Genomic DNA, 25,531 nt, shown 5'->3' on the forward strand with positions numbered 1-25,531 from the left:
GAATTGCAGAGCTCACACAGTGAGAATCCTCGTTGCAGCCTCATCATCTGTCCTTCAGCCACATAAAACAAAGGCATTTTGGAGAATGGGGTCTTTTCCACATCATGACATTTGCATTTAAAGTTATTTATCCAATATATTCCCGAGAAATTTGATTTTAAGTCACCCTGATACGTGTGTGGCACACAGCAGAAGTGCTGTCCTGTCCTTCCCTCTCTCTGCAGCCTGAGAGGCACAGGGGCTGCGGGGTGGGGAGTCCCTGCAATGCCATTTCCAAGCAGACAGGGCAGCAGAGGTTTGGAGGCTGCAGTGCCCCGAGGTGGCACTGAGGGCAGGGACCTGGCTGGGATCAGAGGAGGCCTTTGCAGGGTTGGGGGGGTGCCCAGGGCTTTGTCTGAGCTCTCTGTGTCAGTCCTTGGGAGGCAACGGCAAGAGAGGCAACTCCAGAGGAGCACTCACCCCGTGGCCATCTCTGGAGCAGGGGCACAGGCTGCTCTGCTGGGGCCTCTGTCTGTCCAAAATATGTCCAAAGCAGCTCCTCCAGCCCAGACCCCAACCCACAGCTGGGTCCGTGGTGTGACCTCACAGAATTGCTCCATGAGAGGTTGAACTCCCCATTTCCTCACACTGCGTGGACGTGCTGCTCTGAGGAAACCCACCCCACCAGCCTGGACTTCAGGCCTTCTGCGCAGAGGAGAAACGAGTCTGGGACCTTGGGGGAACACGAGGAGAGAGATGGGATTAGTCAGCAGCGCTCCCGGGGGCACTTCCAGCAGGAACCCGGACAGTGGCTGCTCCCAGAGCACGGAAAATGCACTGTACCAAATATTTGTGCAGAGCAGGAAAACACTGCATTCCTTGGATGACAATGGCATTGTGTCACTGTCTGTGAGCACAGCCATGACTCAGGACTGCTGCTGGGGGGGCAGGAGGCTGAGGGCAGCTCTCCCTGCCAGCCAGACTTGTGCTGAGTGCTGGGGGATCCAAGGAAAACACGGGGCTATTGTTGGATTTTGCTTTTTTCCAAGAGGGCTCCTGGTGGACAGTCTGGCAGTGCAAGTGCTGCTGCTGGGCCATGTGCACAGAGCACAGGGCTCACATTCTCTGGCAGGGATGGCCCAGCTCCATCCCTGGTGTCCCAGGCAGCAGCCAGGAGGGGAGTGCCATGCTGGATTTCACCACGGCTTCCCAAAGCCCCCAGCCTGGGAATGTGCAGTGGCTGCCCCCAGGCATCATTCACATCTGAACTCATGGACTTGGAGAAGCAGATCCCAACTGTCAGGTTGGGGTCTGTTGGCAAGTCCCTCTCTCTCTTCCCCTCAGGAGTGGCTGCAAGGCCAAGGGCTCTGTGTTAGCTGATCCTCCTTCTTTCAGAGAAAATCAGATGGAAAATGTTTCCAGGAGAAGGTGTCAGTAAAATGTATAAAGGAAAGAAAAGCTTGCAGAAGCGGAAAGTCCCTGCACATCTTTCCTGTCCCACTTGCCCATCCCTTGGAAGATGCTGATCCAGACGGTTCCTGGGTTTCTCTCTGGCTGTGCTCACACACCACAGGCACTGCTCACTGCACAGGGGCCTGAGCAGAGCTGGCTGGACCTGGGACCTGCCCAGGGCTGGCTCCCAGCAAGGCTCAGGATCAGCCAGGCTGGGTGCAGGCTCTGCACTGCAAACCCCTGGATGTGCTTCAGGAGACATCACCCTGGGAGAGGGCAGCCCTGCACCCCTGTGACTCAGCCTGGGTGAGGGGATGCAGGTGGGCCAGCCTTGGCTCCAGCAGGAGTTTGATGTCCAACCTTGTGTTCCCAGGTGATGGAGAAATCTGGGTGAGATCTCAGAGATAACAAGTCTCAGACAGCAGAGAGGGCAACAAACACTGGGGAGAAAGGGGCTAACTGTGGCAAAATGGTCACATCTGCACCTTTTACACCTCAGCACACTCTGCCACATCCCAGGACTCCAAAGGACCATCATCTTTAGAGCTGTGTCTTCTTCTAATGTTTTGTCCACACAGGACTTCCAGCTCTTATCAATTCCCAGGATTTACAGGACAGATGTGAGTGAAACCCTCAGGAAAGGACATGCCCAGGGGACAGAGGCTGCCCTCTGCCACCAGGAAAACCATGGGGGGTGGCAAATATGGATGAGAACGGTGGCACCTACTTCAGAGGTGCAGCAGGACACTGGTGGCTGCGGGCACTGTGACTGTGGCACCTGAGCTCCTCCTGTCTGGGCTCTGGGGGAGCTGACAGTGACAGGGACACAGCCAGGAGACCCCAGGGACACAGCCAGGAGACCCCAGGGACACAGCCAGGAGACCCTTCTGCTCCAATCTGCTCCCTGACACGCTGGGGCAAAGCTGTTTGAAATGAACCCCTCCTTTCCCTGCCTCGAGGGAGAGCTCCCCTGAGCTCAGCACTGTGACATGGGCAGGTTGTGCTGAGCAACCCCCTCTGCAGTGATGCTAAAACATGACCTCTCCAGCAGAACCTCTCCTGGTCCCGAGCCAGAACAGCAGTTCCTTCATTGACTTCTGCTGGTGGAGAGAAACTGGGAAAACAATTTTCCTGACTTTCCTTCTTTTCATGTGAATGGTGTGTTTTTGTGCTGCTGTTGGAAACAATTGTCCTTCTGAGCAGAGGGCGTGGATGGAGCTGGGTCGGGGCACTGTAGGAAAACATCTTTCTCCTTCACTGGCAGACCAAGTTCCTCCCCCTGTCTGTCAGGCAGGAAATTAAGGAAAGCTTTGAAGGCACCGCAGAGCTTTAACTGTTACAGCCCAGGCACTCTGAGAAGGAGGAACCTCAGCCCATCTGAACCTCAGCCCATCTCTACCTGGGAAAAACTTCTCAGTTCTCAACTTTTGTGCAAAACAGAGAAGGAGGAACGGGATGTTCTGTTGGTGTGGAAGAGGCAGGAACAGGTTTCTTCTTTCCCCCCCCCCAGAACCTGAATGTCACATCCAGGGAAATACGTGTGTTCCTCAAACTTCCTGGCACTGACGGGGTTTTTGGCCTTTGTGCCCTGCCAAGGACTGTGCTGTGTCTTTGGGCAGAGCTGTCACTGTCCTGTGGCTCCAAAGCTCCAAGACATCACGAGGCTGATGGTGCTCAGAGACCACAGAATATGCTGAGTTGGAAAGTACTCACAAGGATCATCAAGTCCAACCCTCAGCCCTGCACGGGACACCCCAAGAGTCACCCCATGTGCCCTGCTCAGCTCCTCATTGAGGTGGATCATTTAAAGGATGGGAAGAACTTCAAGGTGTCACTGTGTTTTCAGTCCAAGGAGATAAAACTCATCATGGCCTGAGCAAAACAGCCCCCAGGACCTTCCCCTGTAGCCCCTTCATCAAGAGCCCCAGACTGAAGGTCTGCAGGGTCTCTGTGCAGGGGTCACCTGAGATGTCTCAGGGCAGGTGAATCCCAGAATCCCAGAATGTGCTGAGCTGGAAGGGACCCCCAAGGATCACGGAGTCCAACCCTCAGCCCTGCACAGGCCCAGTCCCAGGAGTCACCCCATGCCTGATGAAGTTTGCTTTGCAAGGAAAGCATCCTGGAGAGCAGACCAACCCCCTGCACCTCCCAACGAACTCAGCAACCCCGAGCACACCCTGAGCGAGCACAGGGCAGCTCCCCCTGGGCAGCAGCGATTAGGGCAGCACACAAACACCCCAGAGAGCCTCCAGCAGAGCGTGGACAGCCAGGTAGTGATGTGGGAGCTCACCCAGACACAGGGAACATTCCTGGCTGCAGGAGCCACGCGCACACACCGGGGTCAGGGAGTGCAGGGCACCCCACCCGTGGGTCCCCAGCGCCATCAGAGCCCGTGTGAGCCAGGGGAGGAGGGAGACCCACGGGGGCAGGGGGTGCTTACACTCCCCATCCTCAGCCCACACCCCCAGCACGTGCATCTGCCACTCTGGGAGCCACTTCTGGCTTTCTACCTGCACTTGGAGATCTGCACCTGCTCCCTTCCCATCTTCTCTGGGGACACAGAGGTGACACTTTAACATGCAGGGCTGGGGGCAAACCTTGTCAGCTTTTCTTTCAAGACCCCCAAGTTCATGATCTACTGTCAGGTTGGATCTCCTGACAAGTCCCTCTCTCTCTTCCCCTCAAGAGTGGTTGCAAGATCAAGGGCTCTGTGTTAACTGATTCTCCTTCTTTCAGAAAAAATCAGATGGAAAATGTTTCCAGGAGAAGGTGTCAGTAAAATGTGTAAAGGAAAGCAAACAGGCTGAGATTAGACCATGAGGGCTGAAGTCAGTTAGTATGTAAAGATGCAAACATGCAGAACTTCAGACCAGCTCACAACCAGCCCAGCAAAAGCCTTGGTCAGCAGCTGGAAGCTCCCCACTGCTCCACCTGAATCAGAAATGACACATCCAAGATTGTGCCCATGGCTTCAGTTAATGTAGATTCACCTCTTCCTCAAAACCTTCTCCTTCACTTTGCTGTGGGTTTGAGTTCCAGACTCACCCCAGGTTTAGGCAGAACCCTTCAAAAACCACGTGTGATTTATTCTTGGTTATTTCACACAGGAAAGCAAGGACCAGGTGTATCCTGAGAAATGCAGGCAGAAAGATTCCAGAGCTTGACAAGTCTTCAGTATGAAGAAAAATTAGGGGAAATGCCCACAATTGTCCCTGCAGAGCCTGGAATGTGCCTCAGTTCAGGTAATGCCCTGGTGTGGGGCACAGGTAAGAGCTGGAGCTGCTGCTCTTGCAAGCTGAGATAAATCCTGGGGCATCTCTGCAGGGAAGGGGTGGCTCAGGCAGGAGCTCCTCAGTTTTCTCCTGCTGGGGTATCCAGGGTATTCATACCAGTGACTGGCTGGTTTGCAGGTGTTTGATGCCATGGGTGCCCCTGGACTCGCTCACCTCTCTGCCCGTGACTGCTGGCACAGGGAATTCCAGCCTCTGCTCACCTGTAAATCTGCCATTTCCCTTCCTCCACAGGCACCCAGCAAACACATTCCTCTGGGGAATTCAGGCATGTGCAGAGCAGCAGGACTTGGCTCTGCAGACACTGAGCCTTCAGCATGGCCAGATCTGAATTCCTGCCTCTTTCCCTGTGTCCCTTTCCTCTCCCCATCCTCAGACACAGCCACCTCCTCCCATCTCTACTCCTGAAGTGGGGCAGTCTCTGCTGCTGCAGCTCTGTGGCTTTCTCTGGGGGCCCAACTGTCCTGCAGACCTCAAGACTCCAGACTTTAAATCACCACCCCCACCTGCCCAGAGTGAAGGACTTTGCTCCCCAGCCCTGTTTGGCTCTGCCAGGACATGCTGCTGGAAGTTTTTCCTCTCCCTTCTCCCTTGGCACGATGCTGCAGGGCCAGAGACCAAGCAGAAGGTGGGACAGAGCCATGGGGCCCAACAGGGAAAGGGAGAGCAGAGCTGTGCTGAGCTGCGGGGCTCTCTGACCTCACCCTCCCTGCAGTTCCACAGGATAGAAGTGCTCTGCAAACCTCTGTGGAGGCACAGGGAGGGGCCTGGCACAGGTTTCCCAGAGAAGCTGTGGCTGCCCCTGGATCCCTGGAAGTGTCCAAGGCCAGGTTGGACGGGGCTTGGAGCAACCTGGGCCTGTGGGAGGTGTCCCTGCCCATGGCAGGGGGTGGAATGAGATGGGCTTTGAGGACCCTCCCAACCCAACCCATTCTGGGGTTCTGTGGTTCTAAGGTCCTGACTGGCAGCCCTGCCCCAGGAGAAGGGCAGTTGTGGAAGGGAACCCAGGCTCCAGTTTGGGAGGGTATTTCCTGGCTCTCTGACAGAGGCCATGACAGTCAAAGTTTCCCCCTGAGTGGGTGGTGGAGCATCCCCTGGATGTGCCCACGGGCTGGGGAGGGGTCTGGGGTGGGGTGTGGCACTGGTTGCTGCAGTGTGGCACAGGGTGGGGGTACAGCTGGGCAAAAATTCCCAGGCTCAGGGGGATTGTCCCTCCTGCAGCCACAGAGCTCCCGAGGATCAGGGGGAAGCCCTGAGTGCCCTCTGGCACAGTTGGTGCCCTTCCCTTGGCTCTGGGATCCCAAAGAACAGAGCAGGGATTTCCCACGTGGGAGATCATACATTTGTTCCTTATCCATTGTAGCCTCTTGCCTTTGTCTGGGAGGTTTCTCTGCCCCTGTGGGAACCCACCCCCTGCTCCTCCAGGCCAGACTGAGGCCATACCCTGCAGTCCCATGTGCACCCTGAGCCCTCTCCACAGAGCACCTGAGGACCTGCTCTGTGGGATTCAGTCTCCCCAGGCCATGTGGGCAGGTCCCACACAGAACAGCCTTCCCTCCCTCATTTCCCTTGTGAGTTGAAGGGTCCTGAACACAAGAACATCCATTTCTGCTCCTCCTTTTTCAGTCTCTATCCCATTTTCATGTCCTGCCTGGATGCAGCAGTGTGTTCCTGGGTGGCTTGTGGGATCCTCTCCCTGCTCCACGTGCTATCCCTGCCCAGGGATCCTCACTGCAGCTTTGGCTCCCTTCTCCCTCCCTGAGCTCCATCTGTGCTCCTCCTGGGATTCTCTACCTGTTCAGGGTCTGTCCAGCCCTCAGAGATGAGTCACTTGGTTTCCATCCAGCTCCTCTTTAGCCTTCTGGCTGCCTCAGTGTGTTGGCTGGACTCTCTCAAAGCCAGGAAACAGAGGTCGAGGGAGCTGCTTTGGCCAAAACCCACTATTTTATCTCCCAGCTTTAATTAGAGTGATTTGTCTGGAAAATTTGGCTTTCTGTGATAAAAGACCTCTCTAATGAGAAAGACCATAATCATGATTGAAGAATCTCCTGGATTGAAGGTATGCTAATGCATGTGTTACCATATGCATGTTCTATGCAAGTATGTTCATGCATATAAATATGTTTACTAAAGTGTTTGAACCTGCTCCACAACACAGCCTGGAGTTCTCTTATCTGGGCTGTGCTGAAAATAAACAGATGCATCCAAACATCCAAACCCTCCTGGATGAGGAGCTCCTTATCAGACCCACTTCCCCCCACTGACCCAGTTAAACCTTTAGTAATTCATTAATTTCCTAACCGTGGCTTTTTAGAAGTGCTACCCAGCTTTCCTATCAGCATATTTTTGATCTAGAGAAGCTGCAATTCCCTGATGTTTTGTTTGCTTTCTGCAGCCTGCAAATGCATCCACCCCTTCAGCTTTGTCCCTGCCTGCTTTCCTCTGCTAATTATCACCTCTTTTCCCACACTCTTCTCTCCTGGCTGGGTAGTTCAAAGCCTCGGTAGAAGAAAAGTTAAAAAAAAAAAAAAAAAAAGAAATTACCCAAAATCTGGCAGCATTTTTCCTCTTTATATGTTGAGTGTCCCTCAAGAAAGGAAATAAAAGGGGGAAGATCCCGGGACATTCCTGATACTGAGCTCCCTGTTCCATGCCCCGGGTTTGGTAAAGCTCTTAAAATACCCTGTCTCCTGGGAGAGATCATTATTTTGTTATCCACCTTCTCCAGGTGGAAGGGAATGGGAGACTGCAAGAAGAACCAAGGGGAGGAGGTCTGGATGGCTCAGCTGGGACAGTGGGACAGAACATCCAAAGGGTGCAGAACTGCTCCATGCACAGTGTGCACCTTCCCCCTCCATCCTCTGGCTGGCTGGAGCAGGGGGTGTCCCTGGATGGAGCAGATCCTTGGGAAGGACAGGAACTACAGGTAGGAGTTGGACTTGGCTGATCCTTACGGGTGTCTTCCAGCCCAGGGTGTCCATGGCTCTGTGACTCCATGGAGCCTGGCTCCAAGGTCTGGCTCAGCCCTTCCCTCCCAGCCCTTCTGCTGGGGATGTCTCTGCTCGTGTCCAGCCTCACTCCCACCCTGCTCAGTCGGGTTCTGAGGATTTGAGACTCACTCAGGACGAGCCAGACCAGTAACCTGCAACCACAGCTGCCAAACATCCCCCCCATGCCCTGCTCTCCCACAGAAACCCTCCAACCTGGATGGGATTTGGTTCCCTGCCCATGGCAGGGGTGGAAGGAGATGGGCTTTCAGGTCCCTCCCACCCCAAACCACTCTGGGGTTCTGAGCCCCTTTTCTAAGAGCAGAGCAGAGCAAGGTACGGGTGGGAGGGTGGGAGAGCAGCCCTTAGCTGGGGGATATGGAAATTCCTCCCCTAATCCCTGATAAGATAGGAAATGTTCTTTTCCAGTTCCCAGCACTGTTTGGACACACAGAGCACCCCCTCCCTCCGCCTCACTGCTCAAAGAGTGCAGGATTTTATCAGGGGGCCCAAATGGGGCATCCCTGGACATTTCTGATGCCCCTTCTCCTGACCCTGTGTCCCAGCTCAGTGTCCACCAGTGGGTCCTCCTGTGTTCACAGTCACCGTCCTCCTGCATCTGCTCTGGGAGAACTCAGCAGCTCTGGGGGCCACAGGGGGGTTCTAAGACCCCACTCCTTTTCCAGTGCAAAAAAACCCCAAGAATGAGTCAAAAAACAAAGCTCAAAGGACTCCAAATAGTGTTGTCAGCTCTGGGAAATGCCAAATTCTGAAGATGGTTTGGGGAATAAAAAGCAAACCCCTTCACAAGTCGTATTCTCTTATTGACTGGGTGTCTTATTAAAATCTGCTCCTTCATGGAGTATCTGAGCAAGGCTGGGGAGGACAGCTGAGGGCAGCAGCAAAACCAGTCCTCTTCAAGCAGTGATGGAGGAGCTTGAGGTCCAAGAGAAAGGGCTGAAACCTGGATAAAAAGCCCACAGAGACAATGAAAGGCAGGCACTGCTCCAGTGATGACACCATCCTGTGGTGACCAGAGCTTCCCAAGAATTTATAAGTACCCAGGACTCACTCCTGGTAGAGGATTTGTACAACTGCCCACACCCACAGAGCACTCTGGGCCAAGAAGCAGCTGAAGAAAGGAGAGTGGCCACACAAGCCACACAACCAGGCCCTGCTGAGACTTAAATGAAAATCACCAAATTGCTTTCACCCAGGCTTTCTACTTTATCAAGAAAATGTTCTGAACTCTCCTGTGACCTTGCAATAAAGCAGATAAATGTCCCTTCACAGCACACAGGCTGCAGTGCACGTTTCTGCCCAGGGTAGCCCCATTTTTCATGATGATTATTCCAGCTACATCTTCATGATAAAGGGTTATTTTAAGGACAACACAAGAGATGCTCATATCTGTCTTGATATAAAGACATAAAGAATTCCCTCTCAGCCCAGAGTCTCCTGCTATCTCTCCTGCTGAACTTCAGAGGATATTTCTTACCTGTCTTGGAGGTTCAGCGTTGCCTCAATGACTCTGAGCAGGAGGCCTGATGGAAGAGGCTCCAGCAACAGTGATCACAGCTTAGATTTCACAGCAAATTAACTCATTTATTTTCATATTTACACCCTGTTGGGCCAGAAGATGACTCTGATGTTGTCGATGAAAGGCCAAGTTGAATAAGTGGCCTCCTCAGCCCCTCTTCTTGTGGGGATCAATCCAAGGAGAAGGATGGAAAGTCATCCAAGGCAACTGGCTGTGCATGGTGGGATCTGAGCAGCATCAGGCATTTGGGACAGTTGTTGGCAAATGCAGGGGTTGGGAAAGTATTTGTCTGGTTGTCTTTGTGCAAAGAGAAAACTCAAAAAGCAGCAGAAAAGTAACCAGCCAAGAGCTATGTTCTGAAAGGTGTCCTTGAATACAATCATGGAATCACAGATATCTTGAGTTGGGAAGGATCCCCAAGGACCATCCAGTCCAGCTCCTGGCCCTGCACAGACACCCCAACAATCCCCCCCCCCGTGCCTGGTCATGCTCAAATGACAGAATCAGTTCTTGGGGTGATAAAGGCTCGTTATCAGACACAAAAACACCAGTAGAAAAACTGCCATGATGCTCAAAACCAAGTTCTGATGCTGGTAATTAGTCACCAGTCCTATCAAGGATAATCAGCCAGAATTATACATCAAATGAGAGCAAAGAGAATATGCAACAGTCTCCTAAGGGAAGTGGCAGAAAGAACCAACAATTGAGTCTTTTCTGTAGTGAGCCAGAAAACACACAGCACAGATTAGTGGTTGTTGGTTGTACATCACAACTGAGGCCAAGCAACTGAAATCTGTGTGTGATGTGGTGAGAAAAGCCCTTACCTCAAAATCTCTGCATTCAAAACAGGAGAAAAGGAGGGAGAAAAAGCAATGCCAGCATTTCTTACGGGACCATTTCCATCAGGCATCATTCTGACGAGCTGCATTTCCCTCTAGGTTTGTTTGTCTGCTGCTTCATTCAAGGAATGATCTGTACAGAGGCATTAATGGAAATGGATTTTGTTGCAGTAATAGAAGAGCCTGTTGTGAATAACACCAAAATGATTAAAGGTCTTTCTTCAAAAGTTATAAAACCCAATGCAGTATTCATAGAAAAGAGTCTGTTCTGGACTACTCACAGGCCAGAAAGGAGGGGTGTGGTTCAGTCTGCATTTAAGGCACCTACAATCCCTGTGACTGCAGCTCTGAACTTACATTAAAGGTGATGGACACGTGGAGTGCTCTTTGCTTTCCTCTATAGAGACATCAGCTGGGATTTCAGGCAACTTAAGGGATCCCAAATATCCCCAAGGAGCAAACATGTCATAGAAGCCCTGGATACCTGACTGACTGCAGTGGGAGATGGAGGCTGGGTGGGATAAGCAGGTCATTTGAAATGTCTCTGGCTGCTTTTGTGCCAGTGCAGGAGCACAGCCTTGGGCAGTGGAGCCTAAGGAGTGACCCAGCTGATCCCCTGGGTCTGCTCAGGTGGGCTCTGGACTCAGCTGAGGGACTGACCAGCTCTCCATGGGCTGAACCAGCCCTCAGACCCTTGAGGAGCAGCTCAGGTGTGGACACCCACACTCAGCCACCTTAATTCCGAGCTGAGTCTCATCCTGAAGACACGTTAGTCCACTCTGGCCCTAAAACCCACGGCCATGGGCAGTTCAGTGCAGTGACCCACAGCCAGGAACCCAGCCCCTCAGGAGGGCAGGGCCAGCTGGGAAGAGAATGGATCTTCCACAGACCCTGCCTGTCTGTCACCCTGTGCAGAGGTCTCAGACACTCCAAGGTGTCTCCAAGGTCACCAGAACTCCATGATTTGGCACCTCAGTGGACCCCAAAGGTCCAGCCACGTCAAGGCCGAAAGTGTCACCGTTATGGACGTGGTTGTTTTCAGCAGAAGGTTTCTGAGATCACACTGAACCTGCCAGGCAAGTCAGCACTCCCTGGCAAAAGGAATGAGAGCACTTCCAGAGGGCTGGAAGTCAAGGTGAAGTTCTGCCCACATATCAAAGCTGGCTGAAAGAAGAGACAAGCAAAGCCTTGCTGATATCTCAGCCAAATCAGCTGAACTCTTCAAAGGCACCCTCTTGGGCTGGGATTCCCAAAGGAACCCACAGTGTTCAGCTGCCCAGATCCCCCTGGAAGTCAACAGTCAGTTCCTCCCTAACTTTGAACCCCTCTGAGAACACAGACCTGGCTTTGTTTGTTCCCCCTGCTCCTCAGCCCCAGTTCAGCTGCTGCCCCTCCCTGAGCTGGGGCCATCTCAGCCCAGAGGCTGCACTGGGGGTTGGTTCCTCTGCAGGGAACAATCGACACCAGGGTCTTGCAACACCCCTGTTCTCCTCGGAGGTCCTCCATGGAGCAGCAAACAGGCCCAACCCTGCTCTGTTCAGGAGGGCTGATAAGATCACTGCCCAAGGTGCCGTGGCTGCAGGCCAGAACCCTGTCCCAATAAACCATTTGCTGCAGGACCACCTTGCCTGGACTTGTCTCTCCATGAGAAGCCAGGCAAAGCAAAGCATTCAGGTGCTAAAAATGTTCAACTATTACTGGTGTTTGTCCAACATTGAGAGGCTCATAAATCTTCCAGCAAAGATAGAACAGGAGCATGGTTAAGAAAACAAGGAACTTCAGGCATTGATTCCTCTCCTCCTGCTCCCAGAAGAGCTATTGCCTGTTGATGAAATGCCCCCCTTGTCTGGCTTCCAATCCAGCCCTATCCCTGCAAGTGCTCTTTTCAAAGCTCCTGCATGACAAGAGTCAGATATACACACATGTGATCAAAGAGAAAACACTAATCCAGATGTGTCCAGAGGTGGAAAGCCAAAGCCAGCAGCAAAAGTTAAGAGTTAAAAGTTAAAAAAAAAAAAGACAAAAGTTAAAAGTTAAGAGACCCTAGACAGTGTTCTTTCTGCTTTTCACTGCAGCTGAGGCTCCAGACTCCAAACTGAGCAGTGCTCAGTGGTAGTAGAACTTTAAAAAACAACAATCAACTTGTTGCTCGTGTTTTTCAGGGATTGATCTGAGTGTTTCCAGCAGCTGAGATAAAACCACCCCGCTGCTCTCCACACTGTACTCACAGCTGTAACCTCAGGACATGCTGTATGCAGATCCCATGCAAATGAGACAGTGTGTGCCATGACCAAAATCCTGCTCAGGAACAGGCACAGCTCGGGGGGAATCAGCCCTGCTAGAAAGCAGAGCAGAGGAAAGAACATTTCCTGTTTTCAAGTAGCCAATATAACGAACAATTCTTTGTGTTCGCTGCCAACCAGGGAAATAACTTGTGCTCTTAACATTTCTGAAGGATGTGGTGTGCACACACCAGGAGCTGCTGGAAAACGGGAGCTGGAATGTCACGTAGGGAAGAGAGGAGGACACCTGTGGCCAGCAGGGTGTCCAGGACAGGCAGCACAGCTGCACAAGGGCAGCCCTGCTGCCCTCCCTCACCATCCTGGGGGGAGGAAAAGTCATGGAAAGAGCTGGAACAGCTCTGCAGTGAGTGGGGTCTCAGGGGGAACCTCAGTGAAACCCCTGAAAGGAGGGTTCACATTTGCAGTGAACCATCTTCACCCAGAGATGCTGTTTGACTCTTCCAGAGTAGGGATGAGCTGGAGGTAGGACAAAGCTGGTTGTACCCCCAGGCCTGAGCTGGTGGTGAAAACAGACCCCATTTCAACAAGCCCCTGAGAGGAGGGTGTACTGAGGTGGGGTCAATCTCTTCTGCCACGTCTCCAATGAAAGGACAAGAGGAAACAGCCTTAAGTGGCACCAGGGGAGGCTCAGAGCAGATATCAGAAAAAAACTGAACTGAAAGAGGGGTCAGGCACTGGAATAAGTTGCCCAGGGAGGTGGTGGAGTCACCATTTCTGGAAGTGTTCAAGAAGTGTCTGGAAGTGGCACTTGGGGACGTGGTTTAGGGGTGACTGTGGCAGTGCTGGGTTGATGGTTTGACTGGATGATCTTGAAGGTCTCTTCCAACCTTGATGATTCTGAGCTTCTGTGACTGAGCTGTACCTGAAAGAGTTCAGGGTCAAAAAAAGTAGATTCCTTTATTTAGGAGTTTCCTGCCTCTTCAGAAATCCCTCCTGCTCTCAGACTGGAAATGCACTTTTGCAATGGAGCATCTTCACCTGGAGATGCTGTTTGACCCCTTTCCAGAGCAGGGATGAGCTGGAGCTGGAATGAAGCTGGTTATGCCCCCAGGCCTGAGCTGGTGGTGAAAACAGACCCCATTTCAACCCAAATCCTGAGTTCAGAGGGTCAGCTCAGACTCTGCTGGTGGAATTCAGCCCGTGACCACATCTCCTGTGCTGCAGGTGCAAGATGGTCATGAAACAGCCTTTTATAAAACATTCATGCAAAACACTATTTAATTGTGTAGGGTTTCCAGGAAGAGAGCAGAGATTGGTGTTATTGGCATAGTGGAAAGACATGGAACAGGAATATTTCGGCACAGAAACACAAGTGAAATCTTTTCCTGCTCTTTGCTTGATATTCCTGTAACAATTTTGATAAAACCTAAAATAATTGAGGCCCACAAACTTGCAGAAAAAAAAGGATAAAAGAAGGTAACTAGAGGAAGACGAGCTGGATAAAGATGAGGGAACCTCAGGGGGAACTTCAGTGCTCTCTACAACTCCCTGCAAGGAGGTTGTACTGAGGTGGAGATTGGTCTCTTCAAGGGAAAGGATGAGGGGAAACAGCCTCAGGGGAGGTTCAGATCAGATATTAGAAAAAAAAATCACTGAGAGATCAAGCATTGAACTAAACTGCCCAGGGAGGTGTTGGAGTCACCAAAGATGAGGCATGGCTAAAGCAGGAGTTCAGTGGGATCTTCTTAGAGTCCTTCAGAAGAAAAACTTGGCTTTATTTGCAGGATTATGGAGCCACTTGCAGCTCTGTAGTGCAGCTCCACAGCCAGGAGGAGACCTTTGAGAGACAATCACAATAAATCAGTGTCTCCCTGAGCAAAGAGCTCACCCCTGTGACCCAGTTCTGGGCTGGGCACTGACAGCACAGACCCAGAGCCACAGTGGGCACAGTCAACAAAGCCCTTCATCCAGGGGCAAAGGGACTTCTGTCTGCTTTGGCCACGTCCAGATGTCTGCAAAGCTCTTCCATAGAGACATGACCAGGTGACCTTTAAATGTGAGTCCAAGAGGGAGGGCTGGGCTGAGGCACTTGGTGTTGAATACAAGGTTTGGCATTTGTGGAAGAAAACCAGCCTCTCTTTAGCTAAAAAAAAAGAGACAGAACAGAGGGGAGAGGTCCAGCCTTTCACTGGGCCAGGCTGGGACAGCAGGAAAGCACAGACACTGAAGCAGAACCTGCAACCTCCAGGCTTTGCTTCAAAGCAGAGGAACAAACAGGCAAGACAATGAAGTCTCCCAGGGAGAGAGTGCACAGGGTGCATGTCCTGCACAACAAACATCCCTGGGATCAGCTGGGAATGGCTGCTCTGCAGTTCTCTTACTGCCATTAGGAATTTAAATACGCAGCACACAGGGAATGAATCTGTTTTGCTAAACAAGCCAATAGATGGTGGTGGGAGCTGGTGGTGAATACAGACACCCTGAGCACCTGCAGCCTCCCAACAGCTGAGTCAGGCAGAATATTTCATCCACATCTCACAGGAATTATGATCTGAACAGCTCAGCTCAATCCCATCCATCTCACAGTTAAACACACGCTGTTTCAGTGGCCTGGGGACAAGGAAATGTGCAGGCAAGTGGGAGGATTTGTGTTCCAGCACCCAGCCCATATCTGGACATTTCCATGGGAGAGCTTTCCAGAGGCTGGAGATACTGCCCAGAGCAGTGGGGATGGCAACTCTTGTGCCAACCACACCCTGGCTGTGCCTGAGCTTTGGCCACAACCAGATGTCTGCAAAGCTCGTCCATAAGGGCACGACCAGGTGACCTTCACAGGTGAGTCCAACAGCGAGGGAGGGGCTCAGGCACTTATTTCCCCTCCCCTTGGCTTGGAAAGGAAGTTTGGGCACAGTTTGCTGGTGGGTGACAGAGGGTGAGCTGAGCACACAGTGCCAGGTTCACTGGGACCTGAGGAGCCTCACTGGGAGGATTTCCAAGTTCCCTTGGGGGGCAACTCAGAACAAGTTCCAAAGAGCTGAGGCTGTTGGTTCCTCAGGTGCTCTGATCAGCTGTTGTCCCTAAACAGGGGCCTCTGCATGGAGTCCTTCCATCTCTGCAGAGCTCTGAGTTTGGGCACAGGAGGTTCATTTCCCACAGAGTCTTGCTGGGGTTTGCCAGCTGTGCCCGTGGGAACTGCTGTGCACAGAGAATGTGGCACTGCCATGAGAACATGGCCAGGCCACAGGGCCACTGCAGAGCTCCTGGGGCACAGCTCTTGTTCCTGTTTCCACACAGCTCAGCCCAGGGAGGTGCAGGGTCATGTTTGGTCCTTCCTGGCACAGTGTGGGCACCAATGGGAACTGCTGGGTTGGCCAAGCACCTGTTGGAACCTCCTTTCAGGTGTTTGGAATACAGGTGGAGCTCAGGAATCCATGTGACACTGGAGGATGTGCCTGTGTGAGCTGGTGCTCCCACAACTGCCTGCACTGTGAACACAGGCCTTGGCAGAGATTGGGGGATTCCCAAAATGAGATTGGTCCCTGACAAGTTCCCGCCTTTCTATTGTTTCCATGGACAATGTCTATCACCAGGTATATGGGACAGGTCATCTTCAGTCCACTGTCTCACCCACAGGCCTCAACAGTCACCTCAGAACACCTTGACTCAACACTCAGAACCCAGCCCAGGGAGCACCCCCAGAGCAGAGCTGGCAGGACCCAGAGCAGAGCTGCCAGGACCCAGAGCAGGGCTGTCAGGACCCAGAGCAGAGCTGCCAGGACCCAGAGCAGGGCTGTTAGGAACCAGAGCAGAGCTGTCAGGACCCAGAGCAGAGCTGCCAGGACCCAGAGCAGGGCTGTTAGGAACCAGAGCAGGGCTTCCAGGACCCAGAGCAGAGCTGCCAGGACCCAGAGCAGAGCTGTCAGGACCCAGAGCAGAGCTGTCAGGACCCAGAGCAGAGCTGCCAGGAACCAGAGGAGCATCCAGCTGGAGACAGCAGGAGGACAATAAACACTCGTAACCAGAGGGAGAAGGGTCTGTGTCCTCTCCAAACAGCTGCAGAGCACTGTGTGAGTGTGAGGTGTGAGTCCCAGCTGCACCAGAGCCACTGCCAGAGCAGAGAAATGTGCAGGTCCAACGTGGAACACACCTGAGATGCCACCTGCACACCCCTCCCATGTGGCACCGTGGCACTGACAAGGGGAAGAGATGCCAAGAAGTCCCACCACCTGCTCCCCTGAGGAATTCCAAGACCAACCCATTAGAAGCCCCCTGAATTTTCTGTGCTGGAGGTTCCAGAGCTTCCCTGTGTGGCCTCTCCTGGTACTCCATAGCCTTTTTAGCAAAGATGTTTTCTCTTGGCCTCTAACAGAAATTTTCTTCATTGAAATCAGTCAGATTTCTATTTTTCTTTCCCAAAAGGAGATGAAAACCGGTCCATCACTGCCTTCTTCGTAGAAGATCTGTGAGCTGGACAATGGTTATCCAGCTGCTGTTCCTGTCAGAGAAAACTCTCAAAGGCTTTACCAAAGATTTATTTCATTTATTGCTTTTCCCAGAGCTGCTAAACAGAAGAAATACATTAAATTAGTTAGACAAGATTTATCCCTCATAAATTCACATCCATGTTTCTTTATTATCTTATTATCCTCTTGGCAGCTTTAAGCTGATTATTTAATAATTTGCTCTTGCATCCTTCTGCTGCACAGGTTTGATTCTCCTCACGTGAAGCTCTCAAGGTGCTCCTTCCCTGCTTTTACAGGTCATACTTTTGTGTTTGCCATTTTTCAGTCCTCTTGGACCTCCAGCATCCTCCAGCACTGCTTGATGAGAATTGGTTTCAGGGATTGCCATGGAACAGTTCCTGCTGAACTCTGTGCTAAATCTCACATCTGGGTGCCCTCATTATCCATTTTCCAAGATATTCCCAAGGTTCTTCTGGGATAGGAATTTTTCCTCTTGCCACTAAGGCAGATTCTTCCTTCTATTGGCTGCTCAGGCAACCCCAAACTCCTCGTTAGCTTGTGCTCCTGCAGACTGGCTGCTATGCTCATATATTTGTTATTTGTCTATCAAAGACATTTTACAAACCTGCCTTTAATTTTTGCTGTGTTTTGAACAAGTGTATTATAAGGCTATTACTCTTCCAAAGAGTGCTTTTGTCCCCTCATCTGTCCTTCTCAAACAGTCAGAGAATCATGGAATCATGGAATATCCAGAGCTGAAAGGCACACACAAGGATCATCCATCCAACCCCTGGCCCTGCACAGACACCCCAACAATCCCACCCTGGCCCTCAGAGCATTGTCCAAACCCTCCTGGAGCTCTGGCAGCCTTGGGGCTGTGCCCACTGCCCTGGGGAGCCTGGGCAGTGCCCAACCAGCCTCTGGGGGAAGAACCTTTGCCTGAGATCCACCCTGAGCCTGCCCTGACACAGCTCCAGCCGTTCCCTGGGTGCTGTCCCTGCTCCCCCAGAGCAGAGATCGGAGCTGCCCCTGGGGAGGAGCTGCAGCCCCCTCTGAGCTCTGCCCTCAGCCTGCTCTGCTCCAGCTGCACACACCAAGTGCCCTCAGCTGCTCCTCATGGCCCCTCCAGACCCTTCAGCATCTGAGTCCCTCCCTTGGACACTCCCCAACAGCTTAATGTCCTTCCTGTATTGTGGCACTTCAAACTGCCCCCAGCACTCACAGTGAGGTTGCCTGTGGGTTCTCACTGTTTTGGGGCTCAAATCAGTCCCTGTGTTGGCTGTGGGTTCAAGTCCCTCCTGTTTATCCTCCTTCCTCCCAGCCCCACTTCTCAACCTGGATTTCACTGTTCCATGTCTTACACCTCCTCTTGCCTCTCGAGTGCTCCTGCTGACACTTCCCATGACTGCAGCAGCCTGGCAGAGAAACCACCCCGCTGCTCACACAGCTCCTGGAGCTGTTGCTGCCAGGCCTATCTAGACCCACATCTCTCCCCATCCCTGTCCCAGTGCCATGTGCAGCTCCTCCCCTCGTGCAAACAGCCACAACATGCCCAGGAGATTCCAGGTGGGAGATACCAGGAGGAATCCTGCTGTGGAGTGTGATCTACAATCCTGCTCTATTTTCTCTTTTGTAATCTTCTTTCAGTGCTCACAACTAGGAATTTAAACTCCTGCTTTGCCAGAATAAACTTGTTTTCACCCTTAAGCATGTCTGGTATTAAAGGCAGGTCTAGGTGAAGCTCTGAAATTTGGATGAGCGTTCCCTGTTCTGAGACAATGCAGTCAAACTCCTCGGTGGGACACCTGGGACCTGACCCCCGTCTGGATCATCCTGGAGCTGCTGACTGTGCTGGGCCAGGGCCAGGGCGTGGATTGGTCACATTCCAGGTTTGATGGAGTCAGTAGAAGGACACTTTGCAAGGCAGGTGACCCCCAGATTGTGGCAGGGAGTTGTGATGGGGTGACATTACAGCCTCCCTCCATCAGAGGGTCACCCAGGTCACCTTCCCAACCAGGCTTGCCCAAGGCTTGCACAGAGCCAGGGGCACAGACCCTTTGCCTGCTGGCAAAACTATCTTTGGATTGACTGGAGGTTCTTCCTTCTGGGGTAGGAGTTGGTGATCAGGGAACTTCTCCTGGCAGCTCATGGAAGGCCAAAACCTGCTGTCAGGTTCAGATATTTGTACCAATCCTATGGATACAGGGACAAAGGGAGCAGATCATCCTCCTTGGGCAGTTCCTGGACCTTCCTCTGCAGTCTGTTCCTGTCAGAGTTGGGGGTTCCATGGGCCTCAGGATGTTCCCATTACAGTGTGGGGAGTGGGACCCAGGAAAGGATTGGGCAGCTGGTGCCTCCTGAAGGACCTCCATATTTTTTGGTGATTTCTCCTGGGTGGTTTTCAATTCACCTGCAAGAATTGGGTGCAGATCTCCCCACCCACCCACTCCCCAGATCTCCCCACCCACCCACTCCATGCCTTGTGTCAAAGAGCTGCAGAGGCCACAGCTGGGGCAGGGGGGAAGGGAACAAAGCCCAGGGCACAGATGAGACATTCCCTGAGCCAGCAACCAGCTCCAACACATCCCACGAGCAGCAGGCAAGGCTCAGTCCATGCCAAGGGTCTGGGACTCTTCCACAGGAGTAGAGGAAAAGCTGAGGGTGGGCAGGACTGAAACCAGGCCCAGGAGAGGTCGGCTCAAGATCCTTGGCAATGAACATCACTGAGGATCAAAATGAGAGGAAATAAGAGCTGGACTTTGTCCCCATTTCTGCTGTGACTGACACAGGGCAGCTTTTCTGATGCAATGGATTTTCTCACTGTCATCACCCGTTACATTTACAGGGAAAGGCAAACTGGAAACAGGGAATGATCTGACCTTGGATTAAGTGACACATAAATAAGACCCCTGCTCTACCCACCACGGACCAGCCTTAGTCTCCATTCTCTTCCTTTCATTCTCACCACCAGGAACTCCTTTTTGGAGTTTGATCCCAAATGTTAGAACCTGTTTTCAGAGCCTCTGAGGTTTAATGGAAAAGCTGTCCATTCATGGACATAACAAGGGTGCTGTTGCCACTATTGACCCTCCATGACCTTGGGCCACTCAGGGATGGGAAACTGCAAACAGTTATCATTGCAGGGACAAATCAATTCATCAGGAACACATGCAGAACTCTTTTGAGTAGAAAGTCTACAAACCAACTGCAACTGGACATTTTTCTCTCACTGTCACATAATATTATTCACCACAGAGTGGATAATGTTACCTTCCAGCTAAATAGACAAACAACCAAAGGAAAAAAAATGGGAATAAGCATTGTGATGGAGGAGAAAACAGAGAATCCCAGAATCATTTGGGTTGGAAAAGACCTCCAAGATCATTAAGTCAAACCTGTGCCCCATCCCCGCCTTGTCCCCCAGCCCAGAGCACTGAGTGCCACAGCCAGGCCTTCCTGGGACACCTCCAGGGGTGGGCACTCCAAACCTCCCTGGGCAGCCCCTGCCAGTGCCTGACCACCCTTTCCATGGAGAAATTCCTCCTGATGTCCAACCTGACCCTCCCCTGGCACAGCCTGAGGCCGTTCCCTCTCCTCCTGTCCCTTGTTCCCTGGCAGCAGAGCCCGACCCCCCCCCGGCTCCCCCCTCCTGTCAGGGGGTTGTAGAGCCAGAAGGTCCCTCCTGAGCCTCCTTTTCTCCAGGCTGAGCCCCCCCAGCTCCCTCAGCTGCTCCTGCTGCTTCAGCCCCTTCCCAGCTCCCTTTCCTTCCCTGGACACGCTCCAGAGCAGAGCTCTGGCCTCCCCTATCCCTGATCCATCAGCAGGGCCTGGATTTGAAGCCATGGGAGGACACTGAGGGCACTTGGGGTGTTCAGCTGGAGCAGAGGAGACTGAGGGGAGATCTCAGTGCAGTTCCAGCTGCCTGGGCAGGGGCAGAGGAGGGGCAGGGACTGAGCTCTGCTCTGGGGGAGCAGGGACAGCAGCCAGGGAACGGCTGGAGCTGTGTCAGGGCAGGCTCAGGTTGGATCTCAGGCAAAGGTTCTTCCCCCAGAGGCTGGTTGGGCACTGCCCAGGCTCCCCAGGGCAGTGGGCACAGCCCCAAGGCTGCCAGAGCTGCAGGAGGGTTTGGCTGATCCTCTGGGGCACAGGGGGTGACTCTTTGGGCTGGGCCTGTGCAGGGCTCAGGGTTGGACTGGATGGTCCTTGGGGGTCCCTTCCAGCTCAGCACATTCTGGGATTCTGGGATTCACCTGCCCTGAGACATCTCAGGTGACCCCTGCACAGAGACCCTGCAGACCTTCAGTCTGGGGCTCTTGATGAAGGGGCTACAGGGGAAGGTCCTGGGGGCTGTTTTGCTCAGGCCATGATGAGTTTTATCTCCTTGGACTGAAAACACAGTGACACCTTGAAGTTCTTCCCATCCTTCAAATGATCCACCTCAATGAGGAGCTGAGCAGGGCTGGAGTGCTCTAAAAATGCTCATTAGAGCATCTTGGACACTCCCCTGGAGGTAAGGAGGGTTCCCTGGGAAGATGATGGGAGAGGATGGTCACTACAGCACCTGTAGCACGTGGAATCCTTTCGCAGGGACACAGGACACAGCAGATGCTGAAGACCCATCACTGCAGTGACTGGGGCACCTGCAAATGGCTGGGATTAAACAGTCAGTGATGAGCTGTAATTTTATGAGATGCAAAAACCCACCTGTGGAATCTTCCACAGAGACATGAAACGGCCAAGTTATAATTTCTTTAAGGTATTGAAATAACAGTGTTTCCAAATTACCAGAAAACTTGCAGGTTTCGGACACTTTATTTTTTAATTAAAAACAAACAAACAGACTTTTGAAGAAAGCTCCTACTTCTGGGAAAGGCTTCATAAACTCAAAGACTCATTATTTTGTCAAAAAAAAAAAAGAAAAATTCAGCCACAGTTTTTCAGCAAGCCATGAAGGCACTGTAGGATTATTAATCACTCTCTTGGACAATGTGCATGTAATAAAACAAACTAAAATTAGCTGGAAAAAAATTTTCAAAGAAAAGGCCACTTTCCAACATCCTGACAAATGAAATAAGTGGATGCCCAAACAAAGGGCTCAGAGCAGGAACTGAAGGGGCAACACTGGTCCAGTGCACTTCTCGTGGAGTCTTTCATCCATCAGAGCCCCCAAAAGTGCTTAATCAAAATAATGGAAAGCAGAAGGAGAACAAAATAACCTGGAGGCAAAAGGAAAAGGTAAATGGAGACTGTTGCACATATTAGAGAGGTGGGGAAGGGGCTTTTCAACATTTCCTCTCACAGAAATTGCTGCAGGTCACTCGACTTCATTGCTTGTCTCTGAAATAACTCCTTTTTCCTCCCTTAAGGAGTGACAAAGTGCACAGGGTATTGCAGGCAGAGAGCAGCACTGGCTCATCTAATAATATGGGCAGAGTTTTCCTCTCATTTCTCTGTCTCATCCTTCACACAGCCCGTCACCATCCTCTTCCTTTCTCTTCTGCCACCACCAAGCTTTCACTTGAGCTGTCTGCTATTTGACCATGGGTGGCTTTTCCTTGCTGGCCACAAACACAGGAGTTATTCCTCCTAGTCTGGTGGTTTTCCATCTCACATTTCATCCCACAGCAGCCCACTCCTTCCCCTGCCTTTGGCAGCTCCACCTGGAGTTCTTCCCGTTCTCCCCGTGTCTCGCCTGCCCTCGGTGGTTCCGTGTGACCTGCAGAGGGTTCATTGTTCCCTTGCCTTTCAAGATCAAGCCCGAGGCCGCCGGGCTGGTGTTGGGCTCACGGGTGACACGTGGGATGGCACCCACCCAACTCCTGAGTTATGGCCACAGGAAAGCCAGCATCCAAAAGAAAGGCTTGTGTTTGAATAATACAACAGCCAGCCTTTATTTTAGCAGTTTTCTGGGGGGCTTTTGGTTAATGGTTGACTCTTTTTGTCCTGAACGTGGAAGAACATCAGCTCAGGAAGGAGCTGCAGCAACACCACGAATGGAGCTGCAGAGGATGAGGCAGAGGTGACACCGTGCCATGGAAGGGCACAGTCAGCACATCCATGTCCTGCCTGTCGTGTCCTTGAGCCACTCCCTGTCCTCCTGATAGGTCTCTGAGCAGTTCACAAGCCTGTGAAGCTTATTATGGCTGGAAAATTCCATGTCTTGCTTCAGAGTGCAAATATCCTGTGTACTGTGATGGCAAAGCTGCCTGGTCCTGGTTCCCACTCACACAGCTCTGAACCAGCACATTGATTCTTCTTTTTCACAGTTTGGGAGTTCACAGTTCCCTGTCATTCCTCTTCCAGCTGCCACACTAGGAAAGGGAAATTAAAATAAGAAGTCTTGCCCAAACGTGGGTGCTCTTGAAGTAACAGGAGAGATTGTGCACGGACCTGGCAGTGGAAGAATAAAGACAATAAAAGGAAGACAGCACTGCTGTCTGTGCCTGATGGGACACTGCTGCCAGGAATGAAGATATTCATGGCATCCAGCTGAACATTTTTATGGTACCTCCAACCAAACAAAAGGAAATATGATGTTACAGAAAATCTGAAAAGGAAAGCTATTAAAGTTGCAAACTTTAAAACATGGAACCACACAGGACTTTGCAGATATTAAAATTCCAAAATTTGAGACAGACTCAGCTGTAAGACCCCCAATGACAAATGATGGGAGTGCTGGAAAGGAGCAAGAGAAACCCAGGAGAGTTGTGACCATCTGCACAGGGCTGGGTCCAGGACAGAGGGGCAGGAACAGCGGGATGGGGACAGGGTGACCAACACCAGGGTCTGTTCATCCACCCAGGATGGGGCAGATTGTGGGGTCCTTGTGCTCAGTGAGTCCCCAGGGCCTCCAGGGAGCAGGATGGTTGTGGAGCCCTGTCAGCAGCTCCTGGGCAGGCACAGGGGCTCTGGTTGGAATCAGAGGATTGTTAAGGTTGGAAAAGCCCTCTGAGATCATCGAGTTCAACCATTCCCTCAGCACTGACAGGGCCACCACTAAATTATGTCCTCAAGTGCCACATCCTCCTGCCTTTTAATTCCCTCCAGGGATGGGTCCTCCACCACCTCTTCCCTGGGCAGTTGTGCCAGGGCTGGACAACACTTTCCATGAAGAAATTTTTCCTAATATCCAGTCTAAGGTTTAGGTTGGATGCCAGGCAAAGGTTCTTCCCCCAGAGGCTGGTTGGGCACTGCCCAGGCTCCCCAGGGCAGTGGGCACAGCCCCAAGGCTGCCAGAGCTGCAGGAGGGTTTGGCTGATCCTCTGGGGCACAGGGGGTGACTCTTGGGGCTGGGCCTGTGCAGGGCTCAGGGTTGGACTCCATGATCCTCGGGGGTCCCTTCCAGCTCAGCACATTCTGGGATTCTGGGATTCTAAACTTCCCCTGCTACAACTTGAGTCCGTTTTCTCTCCTCGTGTCACAAGCTGTGGTGCTGCTGCTTGGCCAAGGACCCCTTTCCTTGCAGGCTGGGGGGGCAAAGCTGTGCTTTGAGCTCCAGGGACACGAGCAGCCAGAGCTGAGCCTGCAGCCCTGTGCTGCCTGTGGGACTGAACCTCTCACCAAGGAGTCAGCAAATGACCCTCCTGCCTGCTCTTGGTGACCCCTCCAGCCAAAGCCTCAGTAAATTGAAAGAGAAACAGAGAGGAAGAGAGTCCAGGAGAGGCCCAAGGACACAAACTTGTTAAGAGAAGGCAGGACTGACCAAAAGCAAGCAGCAGCACCTCCCTTTGTGCAGGGCACCCTGTGGGTTTGGTTCTGGGGGGTGACGAGAAGATTCCTTTCCTAGACATATATATATATATATTTCCCCCACCACCACTCTTGACACCCAATCCCTCTCTTGAGATGCAGTGAGGGATGGAGGAATTGGGGATGGGAGCCAGGGCAGAAACCTTTGGATTAACACAAAAAAAGATAGAAGGTTCCTGACCCAAAGAGCTTGTGAGCACTTGCTGAAGGAGCAGAGCTGGCAGCTCTTGCTGTGCAAGTTGGAACAGGGGACAAGTTCCTGGGTGCGAAGCAAACTCGATCCAAGGCAGCCAGGAAAGAGCCTCCTGCCAACGCTGTGCATCACCTGCACATCTGGGCCAGTCCCACCCACTGCTCACTCCTGGAACCTCCTGCAGCTCCAGCTCAGCTCAGCCTTCCCTCCATGGACAGGAGGGACACAGAGCTAGGAGCACAGCTCCCTCCTGACAGCCAGCAGGAGCCCAGGAGAAAGAGCTGGGAGGTCCTTGGAACCAAAAAATTCTGTATGAGGTCAAAGTCCTGAGAACACTGAGAGTCAGTGCTCCTGACGTGGCAGAGATCCCTCCTCAGCTCCCTCCTGCTGCTCTCAGCTCCTTACAGACCTGCCAGCACCTGAAGGGAGACCAAAAGAAAGATGGAGAGGGACTTTTTACAAGAGCATGGAGTGACAGGAAAAGGGGGAATGGGTTCAGAGGGAAAGAGGGAAAATTTAGATGGGATATTAAGAAGAAAGTGTTCCCTGGGAGGGTGGTGAGGCCCTGGCACAGGTTGCCCAGAGAAGCTGTGGTTGCCCCTGGATCTCTGGAAGTGTCCAAGGCCAGGTTGGACGGGGCTTGGAGCAACCTGGGCTGGTGGGAGGTGTCCCTGCCCATGGCAGGGGGTGAGTTTTAAGGTCCCTCCCAATCAAACCATTCCATGATTCTGTGCCTTTGCCTGCAGGAGGCACCTCTGATTAATCACTGGAGGTGATTAATCACCAAAGGTGCCAA

General features: G+C 52.3%; 1 protein-coding gene across 2 annotated transcripts in view; it reads left to right on the forward strand.

Annotated features, from left to right (window-relative positions):
• Positions 1 to 25,531, forward strand: part of LOC127463170 (uncharacterized) — a 142,109-nt gene that overhangs the window by 111,578 nt on the left and 5,000 nt on the right. The window contains exons 2-3 of one of the 2 annotated variants that reach the window (XM_051772273.1): positions 20,706 to 20,831; positions 23,957 to 24,090. The gene's annotated coding sequence lies outside the window, so the exon portion shown is untranslated. The remainder of the gene's footprint in view (positions 1 to 20,705; positions 20,832 to 23,956; positions 24,091 to 25,531) is intronic. The other variant, XM_051772272.1, reaches the window with a different exon arrangement.

Source organism: Manacus candei, unplaced genomic scaffold (assembly GCF_025592945.1).
Source record: "Manacus candei isolate 608988 ecotype Guabito, Panama unplaced genomic scaffold, ASM2559294v1 h1tg000151l, whole genome shotgun sequence".
NCBI lineage: Eukaryota > Metazoa > Chordata > Aves > Passeriformes > Pipridae > Manacus > Manacus candei.